At 37.8% G+C, this 14,805-nt stretch overlaps 1 long non-coding RNA gene across 3 annotated transcripts; it reads right to left on the bottom strand.

The window, feature by feature from the left end:
* Nucleotides 1-331: 331 nt before the first annotated feature.
* LOC121422926 lies at nt 332-13,657 on the bottom strand. 3 transcript variants are annotated; one of them, XR_005971208.1, is made up of 7 exons: nt 13,522-13,657; nt 13,108-13,216; nt 9,760-9,925; nt 7,610-7,906; nt 1,448-1,629; nt 847-1,124; nt 338-411 (listed from the first exon to the last, which is right to left on the bottom strand). It is a non-coding gene; the product is annotated as an uncharacterized LOC121422926 (long non-coding RNA). The 3 variants fall into 3 exon arrangements; XR_005971206.1 differs by having other exon boundaries at nt 332-411; nt 13,108-13,657; XR_005971207.1 differs by lacking the exon at nt 13,108-13,216.
* Between the last annotated feature and the right edge of the window lie 1,148 nt (nt 13,658-14,805).

The raw sequence follows: 14,805 nt of genomic DNA, 5'->3' as shown, positions 1-14,805 counted from the left end.
ATACAAAGAGTAATCCTGATTTCAAAATAATTTCATTCTCTTTTTCATGTCTCAAAATACTAAGTGAAAGCATGTTTTATATTTTATCTGTAGCTCGAGTCCTGAAGAAAATACCGCTGCGACATTATGCGTTGCGACATGTGACATTATGCGTTAACGATTTGCTGCGACATTATGCGTTGCGACATGTGACATTATGCGTTAGAAAAACTACGACATTATGCGTCGACTGCGACATTATGCGTCGGACGCTCTTGGCATAATGTCGCAGACTGCGACATTATGCGTTGCTGCGACATTATGCGTTGATGCGACATTATCGGTTGTAACAGGGCATCTTCCATGTGGCAGAGGGGCTACTGAATCCAACCCTGCACTTCTTGAAGTGGTTTGGTCCCACTGAGGTCGGTCCTGAGATAGGAAGAGAACAAGATTAATGCTCTTAATTTATTTCAACCCCCCAAAAAATTGCGCGGCAGCGTAGCGACGAAATTTGTCCAGGGGGGGGTCAATTTGATCCCCCAGTCTAATAAGGCTTATAAGCCCCTGTTCAACTCCAGATAAAAGTTTCATTTTCCCCTGATTATGCCCAAATTGTGGGTTTACCGAATCATAGCTAGATTGGCATCGTGGAATGGCCCCTTTAGGTACTAAACTAGGTCAATAATTCAATCTGTTTTGAGAGGCATAAATATCTAGGTATTCACCACCCCCGCCGTATCCCAACATCTCATTAAAAAAACTCTATTGTTTTTTCATAACATGCACCGAAAATTTAATATTATTCACAGATGTTGAAAACAGAAATGAAATGCTTGCTGACTACTCTGTGGGATAAGATCTTACTTTTGCATTCCATGGTACTTGGTCCTTATCCTTGGTCTTTGGTCCTGATGATCTATCCTTGGTCCTTCAGCTTATCTTTGATCCTGATTCTCTGTTCCTGGTCCTGATCTACGGTGCTGATCCTCTGTCCAGCTCCTTGGTCCTGGTGCTTGGTCCTGGTCCTTGGTCCTGCTCCTCGGTCTTGATCCTTGGTCCTGATCCTTGGCCCTGCTCCTTGGTCCTGCTCCTCGGTCCTGCTCCTTGGTCCAGCTCCACAGTCCTGGTCCTTGGTCCTGATCCTTTCCAAATCAACAATCAAAATGCATAGAAGAGGTGTCAAAACTGTAGTCTTCATTAAAATTGAAATCGAAATTGCTAATCTAGGAAGCATATAATGGTAATTATGGACTCCAGGGACTCAATCTGTCCTGATTAGCATACAATTAAAAGTTATATACTGTAGATGGGCTTCCTGCAGCATAAGAGGATTGGTATTTAGAACCCCCTTTCATCTAACTACAAAAGCTCTGTTATGCACTGATAATATTTCACAAGCTCAACAAAGTGTTGTATGTTCAAATGGGAATCAAATTGAATATGAAATGCTTGCAAACTACCTTACATCTGCATTCTGTGGTACTTGGTCACGATGCATGACTTGGTTCTGGTCCTTGATCCTTGTTCTTGGCCCTGGTCCTTGATCCCTGTCCTGGTCTTCTGGTCTTGATCCTGGTCCTGAACCCAATCCTTGTTCCTGTTCCCTAGTCCTGTCCTTGGTCCTGGTCCTTGGTCTTGATCTTTGCACTTGTGAGTAGAGGGAAATAAAAATGTTAATTTCAATACAATCAATTTAAATGAAAATAAAATGTTTCAAATCTGTAAGTTTTTAACATAAAATCAAAATTGCTTTAATTTCTACATTTTGAATCATAGTGCACTTCTTACTATTCATACTTTACGCGTCATTCAGCAGATCTTTACCAGTGTCTTCCAATAGCTAAAATTACCCAAAATTCCCAAGCCATGGAATGATTTCAATAATGATAATAAACAAAGTAAAACTGTAAATAAATGTCAACAACTTCTGAAAGATGAATTTTTCTCTCAGTATGAAAATCCTGCCAATAGTACACTGTAGGTCACTATGATTTATAATTATTACTTGTTTGTTTATTTCCCCTATATTAGCCCATTGTTTTTGCATTGTATTTCAATGTTGTTGTTCATTGTACAACGCCTACTTAGCTCGTTGTACGCGATCAAATGGGAGGCTGAATGTCACACATTCGTACCGTTGCACGCAAGACGTACCATCCAAAATGTACCATTGCACGGCTTAGGCAGATGACGTCACAATACGATAATAAATGCGCGAATACTCGTGCTACGTAATGACAAAAATTAGGTATGCGAGTAAGCATGCGCATTGCTACTAGCAACTAGCTTTTTACGATCTAGATCACATTCACAGTGAGTGTAGCTCGTTAACGTTGCGGACAGGGCTAGGCCTAGGTCTAGATCTTAATCTAACTTTTTGAGTATTTATTTGGATTTTCCAATCGGATTACCATGGCGGCACCTACATTTGCACTGTTAACCGATCTAGAATTGGAGGAGCTTGTCTCTGATGCGGATGCAAAAAACACAAAACGCGGTATCAAGTTTGCAAAATGTCGACTGGAAGAATTTGCCAAATGTGCTTCTACCTCGCTCGAGGACGTGGAAAAACTATCCAAGGATGAGTTAGACAAGTTTCTTTGCCGCTTCTATGCCGGTCTGAGAAAGGAAGATGGCACATTTTATGCCAAAAAGACAATGCATGCCATTAGATTTGGCGTTTGTCGTCATTTCAAATCTGTGAGAGGTGTGGATATTTCAGACGCTGCAAATTTCCCAGAAAGTCAGAAAATGTACAAGGCCATGATGATAAAGCTGAAAAAAGAGGGCAAAGGATATGTTCAACACAAAACTGCCATACCTGATAATGACATGGCAAAAATAGCTCAATCAGATGCAGTGGATACAAACACACCACTTGGACTACAAAACAAAGTGTTTCTTGATGTCATGACATATTTCGGACAAAGAGGTCGTGAAAATCTTCATCTCATGAAATTTGATGATTATGTCTTGCAAAAAGACGAAGATGGAGTTCGATATTTTGAGCATCGCGACACGCTAACGAAGTCAAGACGAGAAAATGAAGATGAAAAGTTTGGTGGACGAATGTATGAGGTGCAAGGATCTGAAAGATGTCCAGTATTCTCATTGATGAAATATATAACTTTGCTGAATCCCGAATTGACAAACTTCTGGCAAAGGCCAAAGTCCAAGACCCCAGAAAATGGACCCTGGTATGACAAAGCACCTCTCGGACTAAACAGCTTAGGAAACAAAATGAAAAACATCGCAAAGAGTGCTGGATGCACAGCTCACTACACCAACCATAGCCTGCGGGCGACTACAGTGACCATTCTCGATCAAGCAGGCATTGCTTCCCGAGATATCATGGAAGTAACTGGACACAGATCAGAGTCCTCTCTAAAAAACTATGTAAAAACAAGCAAGAAGAAGAAGAGAGAAATGAGTGCCCAAATCGCATCTTCATTGCAAGAAGAAGATAAATTAGAACAAGGAGTCTCAGGACCACGCCTAACTCCAAGCAACAGATCTAACATAGGCCTAGACCTATCTAACGTTAGATCCAGATCTAGACCTGTACCACACACTTCAACTTGTCCCACTGACACTGGTCCGGGATCTTGTCTTGTCTCCAGTCAGACACAAAGTAGAAATGGAACTCCTATCTATAGACCTAAATCTAGACCTGCTAATAGTAATGCAACACTCGATGCTGAGAGTCTTGAGATTGCTGGAATTGACGAACCCATCCTGTCTCTCTCCCAGGAACAATTGATATTTCAGGATAATTTGAATATCCACCAAAATACATCGTCATCGAATACCGTGCAACATTTTCATTTTCACGGGCCTGTTACTTTCTACAACAAATAGACTAGGACCTATAGCCTCGACCCTTTGTTAGACATTTCTAGACCTAGGCCTAGCCCTATCACAATTCACTGAACTCAGAATTAGATTGCTGTAGATCTAGTCGTGAACTTATTTGACAGTGTACCGTACGGTACGTGAACTCAGTCTGAGAAAAGTAACATTTTTATTTTTAAGCTTGAAAATTGTAAATATGTTGACAACAAGTCGGAGTTGGATTTTTAAAAACTGTTTGAAACTACTGTTTGTATCCATGTTTAATTGGAACTAGTTTACTGTTTGGATTTAATGTTGGTGTTGGACTTGTTTTTTGGAACCAAAGAGGTGGATTTCATGTTGGACCTAAAATCAGTGGAGCTAAACTGTGTGGATTTCATGTTGGACCCAAAATCCGTGTTCGGAAGCTGTGCCTTTGTGGATTTCATGTTGGACCCCAAATCCATGTTTGATTGATTGCTCTGCTGTTTTTCTGTTGTGTTGTGGACACTTGCACAGTTCCATCAACGGTAAGTTGATTATCATATAACGCTCAGCATTATATTCTAACGATAGATCTAGACCTTGCGTTAGAACTATATATCTATTAAGCCTTGAGCTAGTTTAGATCTCGATCCCCTACTCTAGGCTAGCAGGCCTAATTTTGTTCGGTCAAGCCTAGATCTCATAACTTTATCTTTTGTGACGTCATAATTGCCGGTAAAGGCGTACTGATTAAATGCGCGATGTTGGCTGCTTCAAGTGCGCAACGCTAGCCAGCGGCTAAAAAATTGTGTTAATTATTGTCTGCATTAAAATTTCCATCATTTTAATTTGATATATGAAAAAAAAAATTATATTATCACATTTTCGCTGACTTCCGAGGCGTTGTACAACACAAATAGCGAATATTCTTATTCGTGCAATGGTGCGAGATTTCGCATTCGGTGAAAGAAAGAAACGCTCTATTCAACTCGGCTAACGCCTCGTTGAATAGAGCAACTTTCTTTCACCTCGTGCGAAATCTCGCACCATCGCACTCATGCCTATTCGCTATTTGTATATTATTGTTTACTCTTTCTGTATGTTTCATATTTCTTTGTATTGAACTGTATCATGGAGGTGCCCCATTCAAATTTTTTTTTTGAGGGGCTCCCAATCACATGTTTTTCTCAAGTTGGTATACATCTACTTTTTTTAACATTGATTAAAATAAATTTTGAAATGAAAAAAAAAAGAAATTTCATTTTAACCTACATGGCAATAAAACTGAATGAATTGTGTTCTCGAGTGATATTGAATGATATTGTGTGTGCAAGTAGAGTGATATTCATTTCTGAATAATTAATAGGGAATAAGAATTTATGTTTCATGTATGATGCAGAAATGAAGGCCAATTATTGAAATCGAAAGTATAACTTAACAACTTATTAATACCCATAATGCACTTTGGCAGCGCTGTTAAGGTTTCAGTGTTCTATAAAGGGACATCTTTCATAAAAAATAGTTTCCAAACTTCCAAAGCATGGCTTCCAAATAAGGACTGGGTTGGTGAACGAAGCATAAGGGCATTATTAACTTCCATATGCATCAATTTCTGTAACATTTTTTTTGAGAGATTAACTTTGCCTTTTAATAGTTCATGGAGAGTGTTCTAATGATCACATTAATGGTAATAATGCTTATATCTCAATAACTATTCATTAATAATAGCAATACATATTTTAACAGGAATGTGAGATTCTGATAGGGCATGGTAGGGGCCATGCGATGGTGGAAGCGTGAAACATGCAGCAGATGTGGCGGTAAAGAGGCGAAAGTTTGCTATCCAAGATGTCTCATACTTCATTCGCTTGACAGAATCTGAACATCAAGTATTACATGCAAGGTTGTGTTCTCCTTCACACAGGATGACATCAACAGAAGTTCAGATATCCTCTAAAAAAACAGGCTGCCAATTCCGGGCACATTCAAGATTCATGCAGTGAAACCCGTCAGGGAAACATAGTGTGGCGGTTAAAGAAATGAGTTGCCACTGCGACATGCGCAGACACAAACCTTATACATCATCATGTAGTGGCTGGAAAGTCCGCTACTCACTTGACAAGAAAGATATGAGTATGACTCCTTGTTTCACATGAAACTCTTCAAGATATAAAGTCAACTTCCATAACAGCAACAAGCCGAACTGCACTGATCTTCTGAATCTTGATTGATTTGAGAAAGTCGCAGAGAATGGTATAGTCATTGATTTACTGACAGACTATCAAGATGTGAAAGAATTGTATGAAAGTTTGATTAATTCAAGGAATGAGAGGAGGGGAGGGGGGGGATGTGCATTGACTGTCATCTAGTTTTGTTATTATTTTATTAATGAGAGTAAATTGATTGTTCAAACTTTTATTAAGCTTTGACATGTTTAGTCACTTGATTTTATAACTATTGCATTTAAAAAAAAAAAAATTATGCAATGTGTTCAACATTTATCTTGAATATTGTAAAAAAAAACAGAGCTACCAAGTCTCATGCATTGTGCGTGAGACTCATGCATCCAGGGTCCATCTCACGATCTCATGCATGGCACCCATTTTTCTCACGCATCATGACCCGACATAAAAAAAGAGAAAAAGTAGCATTATTTGCTAGATTATACGCACTGGCCGACCGCTTTCGCACGCCGTTGCATCTACCCCGGCACGTGAGACGAATCGAGAGTGCAGTCAACGCACAGCTAGTACATGATACGATGAATCGCGTGCGTGCATCGCATGGTTTTGTAGCATGGATCGATATCATGATGAAGCCCATATCTCGCGCGTGCGCCTTTTCGAAATGTACAAGTTTAAGTACTGGCCGCTTGGCATCTCTGAAAAAAAGCGAATGGGATTTCCAAGTAGAGATTTTGCCAAGCTACATGTACATGCTATTGAAAAAAGTATTTGAATTTTTAACTTGATTTAACTTCTGTAAAAAAGATTGACAAGTGCAAATGCCACTCATCGGTTAGAATAAAATAAAGCATCATGGGATTCCCAAAATTGGTCATGCATTGCTTAGATCTCAGGTTATATTGCACATTATACTGAATGAGAGCTGTCCAATGATTAGTATGGTGTAGCTTTTGTTATATCTTATTTGGTAGAATACATCACTTGAAGAACAATATTGAATATCTAGTGAAGATTTTTGTTTCATTAAATACAGTTTCTGCTACCACTCTTCAACTGCATTGTGTGTATTTCTATTCAGTTCATTCCAAAAGTGATATAATTGAGTAACAAGGTGGACAATGTTTATGATTAACTTCTATAAAATTGATAAACAGTACTTTAGACTGATGCAACAGTGACTTGCCTTTTTTTCTGTTGCCACTTTCTCATCCATTCTACTTTCACAATATGCTTCTTTCAACTATTCTGTCAACCATGTCACTTATATGATTTTTCTCCCCATCAATTGATCAGTTTTTCTGAGAATAACCCTAAAACAATGCTTCATTGAACTAAATTTGTTCATATTGGTATGAACTTTCAGAACTTAACAAGATCAATGATTCAATCTGTCCTGATAGACATAAAGAAAGCTAAAGTTTATATTGATGGGTTTCCTGCACAGTAGAAATATACTGGTATTTCTACATTTATCCAATTTCAGAGGCTCAATTGTTCAAAAACTATATCATTCACTAATAACATTATGATGTTATTGTACTCATCAAAGTTTTGTATGCTGAAATTGAAAATTACATCAAATGGTATGACATGCTTGCTAACTGCTCTGTATGATGAGATCTTACCTCTGAATTCTAAGGTACTTGGCTTTGATTCTTGGTCCTGGTCCTTGTCTTGAGTCTTGGTCCTCGGTTCTGATCCTTGGTCCTGTCTTGATCTCTAGTCCCGATCCATGGTCTTGGTCCTGAGTCCATAGTATTGATCCTTGGTTCTGGTCCTGAGTCCAATCCCTGATCCTTGTTCCTGGTCCTTGGTACTGATCCTGTTCCTTTATCTTTGGTATTGATCCTTGTTATACATAGCTTTTAGAAAGTATCCCACTAGCTTGTGGCAGTATCCTCTTCAGCATCGATACCCATAGCCTACAAAAAAAAAACATTTAAAAAAATATTACATCAAGTAAACATTGTTGTTTCGGTCAGACCAGGAGTTTCTAGCCATCAATTCTATTCTTCCTTGTCAACTTCAACAATTTCTTTTCAACTTTCCCTTCAACCTATTTGCACTTTGATTTCCTTCCATTTTACTGTATTTTAAAGACTATGATAATTTACATTATAAAATAGGTGTATTATTTCAAGCATCGCGATTGGCCAAACTGCGTCACATGACATCCAACTCTGTTTTTACATTGCATGCCAGTGCAAAGGGTGCACAACAAAAATTGACCAGTGCTGTAGAAGTCCAACAATTTTTTTTTCTATGATGCTATTTCATAAAACAAATAATGCACTTGCTCTGTCGTGCATAAGAGTAGAGAAAGCTCTGTTTCTTCAGATGGTGCACACTGGGCACTCGCCTAGCGGCTCGTGCACAGTGCGGCACCTATCTTAAGAAACCTTGCGTGCTCTGCATTTCCACTAACGCACTCGGCTGCATGCATTATTTGTAAAATCATACAATCCACTAAGATAACGAACCAAAAAAGGATTTATTATTTTCATGAAATGTGCATTCTACCTTTCTTTCATATTCGCTCTTGGATCAATTAGATGGGCAACCATCGCAAGGTAGCCAGATAAGTGAGATTTAGCAGGGTAATTCATCTGCAGCCAACAACATAAATCAGATCCAAATACTTTCAAAGTTATGATGACATGTCAAAAACTTAACCTTGGTTTAATAAGATTTCAATGTTGACGACACGGCTGTTGCCATCGGAAAAGCTGCGCCTGTAGTCTCGCTCTGCTATGTAGGAGAGACAAAAATTAGCATTCTAGGAGCTTTATTTCTAAGCAAAAAGTAGGATTTACAATGTATGCATAAATAAGAATAATTAATTCATTTGAAAATCTATTGGAAAAATTACCCATACAGCCTTGTAGAGCACATCGCACACTATTATTCTAGCAATTTTCGTGGTGCTCTCATGGTTGGCACCCTAGATATCAAAGGGGGGTGATACCTCCTCCCCCTTCCCCCGGCAAGCTAACACCCAAAAAGATGTACCATCCTACCCATTCCTTTTGTTCTAAGTCTCATTTGATGCTGCATGGATATGTTAAAGCCTCCGCACACCTTATGACTTGTCCATGAGCCCATTTTGGAACAAATCACAATTTGCTCACTTTCTAAAAATGTGAATGAATTTTCTACGAAAGATATCTTTTTATTTCAGGTTCAAATTATCTGTAAAAATATTACTATTACAATTTTAGAAGATTGCATGCATGCATTCATTTTGGAGTAAAGGCCAAATTGGTTTCAATTATCATAGCCAATTGTGCAATTGTTGACAACATTACAACTAGATACACTGTATATCAATTCACTTTTATTTTGATAAAGATGGTAGTATAGTCACAAATTTGTAAAAGAGTACTCATATGATGATTTAGAACAGTCAGATATTCAATGGACAGTTACAAAAATGCTAATAACATTTCACTGCCTCTGGTCCAATACTATGAATATACACAATGATTTCTTTACAGGAGAAAACAAATTATATTTGTTTCAACAATTCTTGAAATATGGTTTGAAATTGAATTTTGGTTCAATAGCTGCATTTGGGCCCTAACTGCGACAAAAAACATAAACATATATTCCAACAAAATAATCTTCAATTTTTGTATGTTGGAAGTCTGTTGATAATTGTAAAATGATGAATTCAAAATTGTCAAAGTCTGAGGAGTTTTTGCATTTTGAACCTTTTATCATGAATTATCAAAATTTCAATATACTGGTACGATAAGGACTGGAAATTCATGCTCACATTTTGGTGGAAGTGAAACGATATGTCTCTTGGCTCACTAGCAATTTTCTGAAGCTGGAATAAAACTTCTTTGATGTCAGGTTATCCTTTTGACGTATGTCTTTCTTCCTCTTCCTTTGCCACAAACTTGCCATCATTTTTCTCACTTTGATTGCCATGGTAACAGCTACAAATATAGGAAAGCAATAGTGAAAAATGAAACTTAGTAATGAAATGCATGATTTGTTTTTCACATCCCTGACCACAAAGATGTTGGAAAATCCCACCAAATACATGTTAAAAGCATTAGTTGTGTTTTAAATGTTTACTTTGTGTATGCTTACTTGTGGTACAACTGTTTAAAGAGAAAGTCTATAAGCAACAATACCAAACCGATCTTGAATGGCATCAACTCGAATCCTTGGCTCTGTATTCATAATTTTAACTTGGAAATTGAGAATAGAATGTTACCATTGTACAATAATCATATAATCACTTTAATACTCAACTTTGTTAAAAGTATTTCATGTACATGTAGGCCTACATGAATACATTTAAAATTTGAATGTACCCAGGGGGTCGTTTCATAAAGCTGTTTGTATGTTAAGAGTGACTTTAAGGACGATCGGTGAACCTATTTACCCGCTAAACCATCGCCAATTCAATATACCATGTACCACAAGAAAGGATCACTGGTCGTTCTTAAAGTTGCTCTTAACTTACTAACAGCTTTATGAAATGGCCCCCTGGTGGTGTAATTACAGAAAGTTTCAGTGTGATTTGAATTCCAGAATATTTGTCTAACAGGCTATAATACTGGCAGGGTGCCACACAGGATTTGTGGCCTGTGTTTACCTTTTATTTTTTCTTCTTATCTCCTTCCCTAAACAACGCTACTGCAAAAAGTCTTGGCTTGCAATTGTCGTTCGGAGATAGATTCGAGTAAAGTGATATAGGGAAGAAATCAAAAGGTAAAAGCAGCTCACGGGACCTATCAATATCATCAGTAGAGGAACTCGTCAGAAAATTGGGATCATCCCAGTTAACAGGAACAGACTGAGGAACTGTCTCTTTTTTCAAAGATTTCTCCACACAAGAAATCTAGAAAAGTTCTTTCACCTGTAAAATGCCCACACCAATCAAGTGTCCTCGTAAAACATGTTTCATAACACGATTATTGTAAGAAGGAAAGTCATAAAAAAGATGGTAAACCAGGGAATTGAGGTCACTGAATCTATTTTAGCACCCTCTATCCCTGTAATTGTTGTCCCGCAGGGGGGAAGAGAACAGAAATAAACTCCTCATAAACAAGGAAAATCTCAATTCATCGAAACATGATTTGTCTCCCTGTTCTCTGTAGCTAATATGCGGAGGCTGCAGTTGTTGTTATGCTGAATGCAAAGGATATCATACATCTGATGTGGCAAAGACTACAGATTGTGGATGCAAAGCGTCCATCGCCTATTCACTCCCGTCTGCCTAATCAATATCCATGTTTATTCAACGACTTGAAACATCTCTATCTTAAAAGCCATGATCGCAAAGACAATCATAACACAGAGGGATTGCCTGGTAGATTGCACTTTTTCCATATCCTGTTGGTAAGGCAATATCCTTTCCGTCATCAATACGCTACGAATAGCAGATTCTTGAAGATCTCACAACTGCACTAGAACTGCAACTCAGCGCAACTGCATATTGCCATGCCCATGGCTAAAATGCAGCATAGTTGGAGAAGGGGATGGAGTTACTACATTTCATAAACTACATGTATATCATAAACTTTGAAAGTTATGACAGCAATTTAATGATTACCCCCAACATGCCCAAAGTTCATTGACCTTAGATTACCTTTGACTTTGGTCCTGTGACCCGAAACTCGCACGAGATGTTCAGTGATACTTTATTAACCTTATGTCCAATTTTCATGAACTAGGTCCATGTTCTTTCTAAGTTATGCTGTCATTTCAAAATCTTAACCTTCTGTTAGATTTGATGTTGATGCCGCCGCAGTTGGAAAAGCGGCGCCTATACCTTATGGGCACTAGTATTCAACCCGGCATAATTCAAGGATTTTGACATATTCCCTAAAATATTTAGAAATGGGGAATTTATCTTAGTTAATACCATACCTTTATTATTTCCAGGGTAATCTGTTGTTGGTATTTTCTTTATCAATCTGTTGACTGTATGCGCAGAGGATCAAATTATGCGGCGATGGCCTTTTGCACTGAATGGCACTAGTATTCAACCTAGTGAGGATAGATAGCAAATCTCAAAAGGGTTTAGGTTGCTACATTAGATCTAGATCTATGTAAGTCTCTGGCTTTGATTAATTCCCTGTTTGGTCACATCTCAAATGGTCTAGACAATGGTCGAATAGGACAAGGGCAGATTGAGAGACAGAGCCATCTTTCATCGCTAGGTTGAATACTAGTGCCGACGGATTGAATACTAGTGCCAAAAACCATCACCATATAATTCGAACGCCCGCACACACAGTTGACTGGTTGAAGAAAAAAATTACGGAAAAAGAATAACCAGCATTTGCTCTTGGAAATAGGATGGGTCTGAAATTCAGGTAAATTCTATATTTCTATACATTTGAGGAAACTCTCCAAACAGGTTGAATACTAGTGCCCTTACGGTACTATAGTCTCACTCTACTATGCAGGTGAGACAAAAAAACCCAAATATAATTACAATTTTTGTTAAATGATTTGATTTTTATGTTTGCTTGAAGTTCGAACTTTTTTTTCTATCCCTTTTTTCTTCATCCTACTTGCTTGCCATTTTTGTTCCATCTATCTTTATTTCCAATCTTTCCTAGTTTTCTTTTCTGGTACTTTCTCTCTGTTCATTTTTCTTTCTTTCATTCTTTTTTAAATTTCCTTCATTCTTTCCTTCCTCTCCTTCCATTATTTTCTGTTTTCATTCTTTTCTCCCTCTTTCATTTTTTCCTTCTGATTCTTTCTTTCCCTTCCTGTTTTTTTCTTCCTTCGTTGTTTCTTTCAAAGAAATGAAGGAAACATTCTTCTTTTCTTCATTCCTTTTTTCCTCCTTTTTTCTTACATTATTTTTTCCCCATATTCTTTCTCTCCTTTATTTTTTCTTTCACACTTTCGTTCATCTTCTATTTCTTGCTTTCTTTCTTGATTTATTCCAAGAATGACCGCAAACCTGCTTTCTTTCTTTTCATCTATTTATTCCAACTTTCTTTCTTTTTTCCTTCATTTTCTAGGCCTATCCCCCCCCTCATTGTTTTTCTTTCCTCTCCATCACTTTTATTTCTCTCCTTCATATCATTTTGTTCATTCCCTCCCTTCCTTTTTTAATATTGTACAAGTCTAACATTGTGTAGCCCTTTACCTGGGTTGGTCGATCCGCTCGTGCATTGTCCCGTATTTCATTTTGTGAAATCTGGTCACCGATCACCCAGCTGGATCTGGACTATGCGGGCTCGCACTAAGTACGTACTCTGTAAATGGTGATGATAGCAAAATGTCAGAAATTTTAAAATAAATCCCCAGATAACGACGGTTATTCCTGTCTACCCGAAGAGAAGCCTCGAACATCGAACACGGACACTTCCGAGTTCGACTAGTGACAGTGTGGCCTGTCATGCCTGGCTGTGGCGACCTCCCCGGGCCGGGTGAGTAACCCGAGGAAATAACCCTTCGACACCATCGACAGGCTGCACTCGAATCATGCTCATCATCGAGCAGGCTTAGTTTAGTTAGTCTTCTGCGTTAAGTCAAATCATAAGTAATGAATTCAACGTACCACTGCGCCTCTTGTTTCAATTTTATAAGGACAATTCAGATGTAATTTTGAAGATATCGCTTTCATGATTAATTCAAACGCAGCGAAGTAACTATCGGTCATCTCTAATTTCATTTTCGAAAAGCGTGCGAAAGTATTATGAGGTGCAAAATACAAGCAAATTGAATATGGAGTGCCACCCGTTACAAAAAAATTCGGTAATTAAATCCCTCTCGAAACAAACACAGTATTTTTGTTTTTTGTAAGATTCTAAAATCGAAATTAAAGGCAGTATTACACAGGAAAACCCCCATTAAAACAGAGCGGGGAAAATGGAAGAAGAAGAAGGTTAATTGGATAAATAAGGGAAGAGAGAAAAAGGAAAATTTAAAAACTTTCAGGCCACTTAATAAATGCCTATAAAAGTGCTCAAAATGTCCCGCTTTCAGGTCTGAATATCATTCAGCTTGCAATGCGCTCTCACATTATTTGATTAGTAGCATATACATGTCCTCTTCATAAACTCCAGCAGAGCATCCTTTTAAAAAAGGGTCCTTTACCACCAACACCACCATCACCACCACTACTACTCTACTACTACTACTACTACTACTACTACTACTACTACTACTACTACTACTACTACTACTACTACTACTACTACTACTACTACTGTACTACTACCACCACTACTACTACTACTACTACTACTACTACTACTACTACTACTACTACTACTACTACTACTACTACTATTACTACTACTACTACTACTATACTCTACTACTACTTCTACTACTACTACTACTACTACTACTACTACTACTACTACTACTACTACTACTACTACTACTACCACTACTACTACTACTACTACTACTATACTACTACTACTACTACTACTACTACTACTACTACTACTACTACTACTACTACTACTACTACTACTACTACTACTACTACTATACTACTACTACTATACTACTACTACTACTACCACCAAAACAACCACCACTACTATTACTAATCATTTTATCAATTTGAGCTTTGTGGCAAGATATCCATTTATGATTAGTAACCGTATGTCTGTTATATTTTGTCTTCCTTTCTTTTATATGTTACTAAGGTGTTTTTTAATTTATTGTTAATTGAAAATCAGTGATAGTTAATTACTACACGCTTAAAACAAATCAGTCAAATTGACTAGACCAGTAGTCAGAAGGGAGCAACTGATATGGCAATCACTGATATTCACCTTTCTGACATATATTCTGGTCAGAAATAACTCTGTTCTAGTAAAATATG

The sequence above is a fragment of the Lytechinus variegatus genome, chromosome 10, assembly GCF_018143015.1.
Source record: "Lytechinus variegatus isolate NC3 chromosome 10, Lvar_3.0, whole genome shotgun sequence".
Classification (NCBI taxonomy): domain Eukaryota; kingdom Metazoa; phylum Echinodermata; class Echinoidea; order Temnopleuroida; family Toxopneustidae; genus Lytechinus; species Lytechinus variegatus.
The sequence above is the reverse complement of the archived record's forward strand: the minus strand, read 5'-3'. Positions and strand labels throughout refer to the sequence as shown.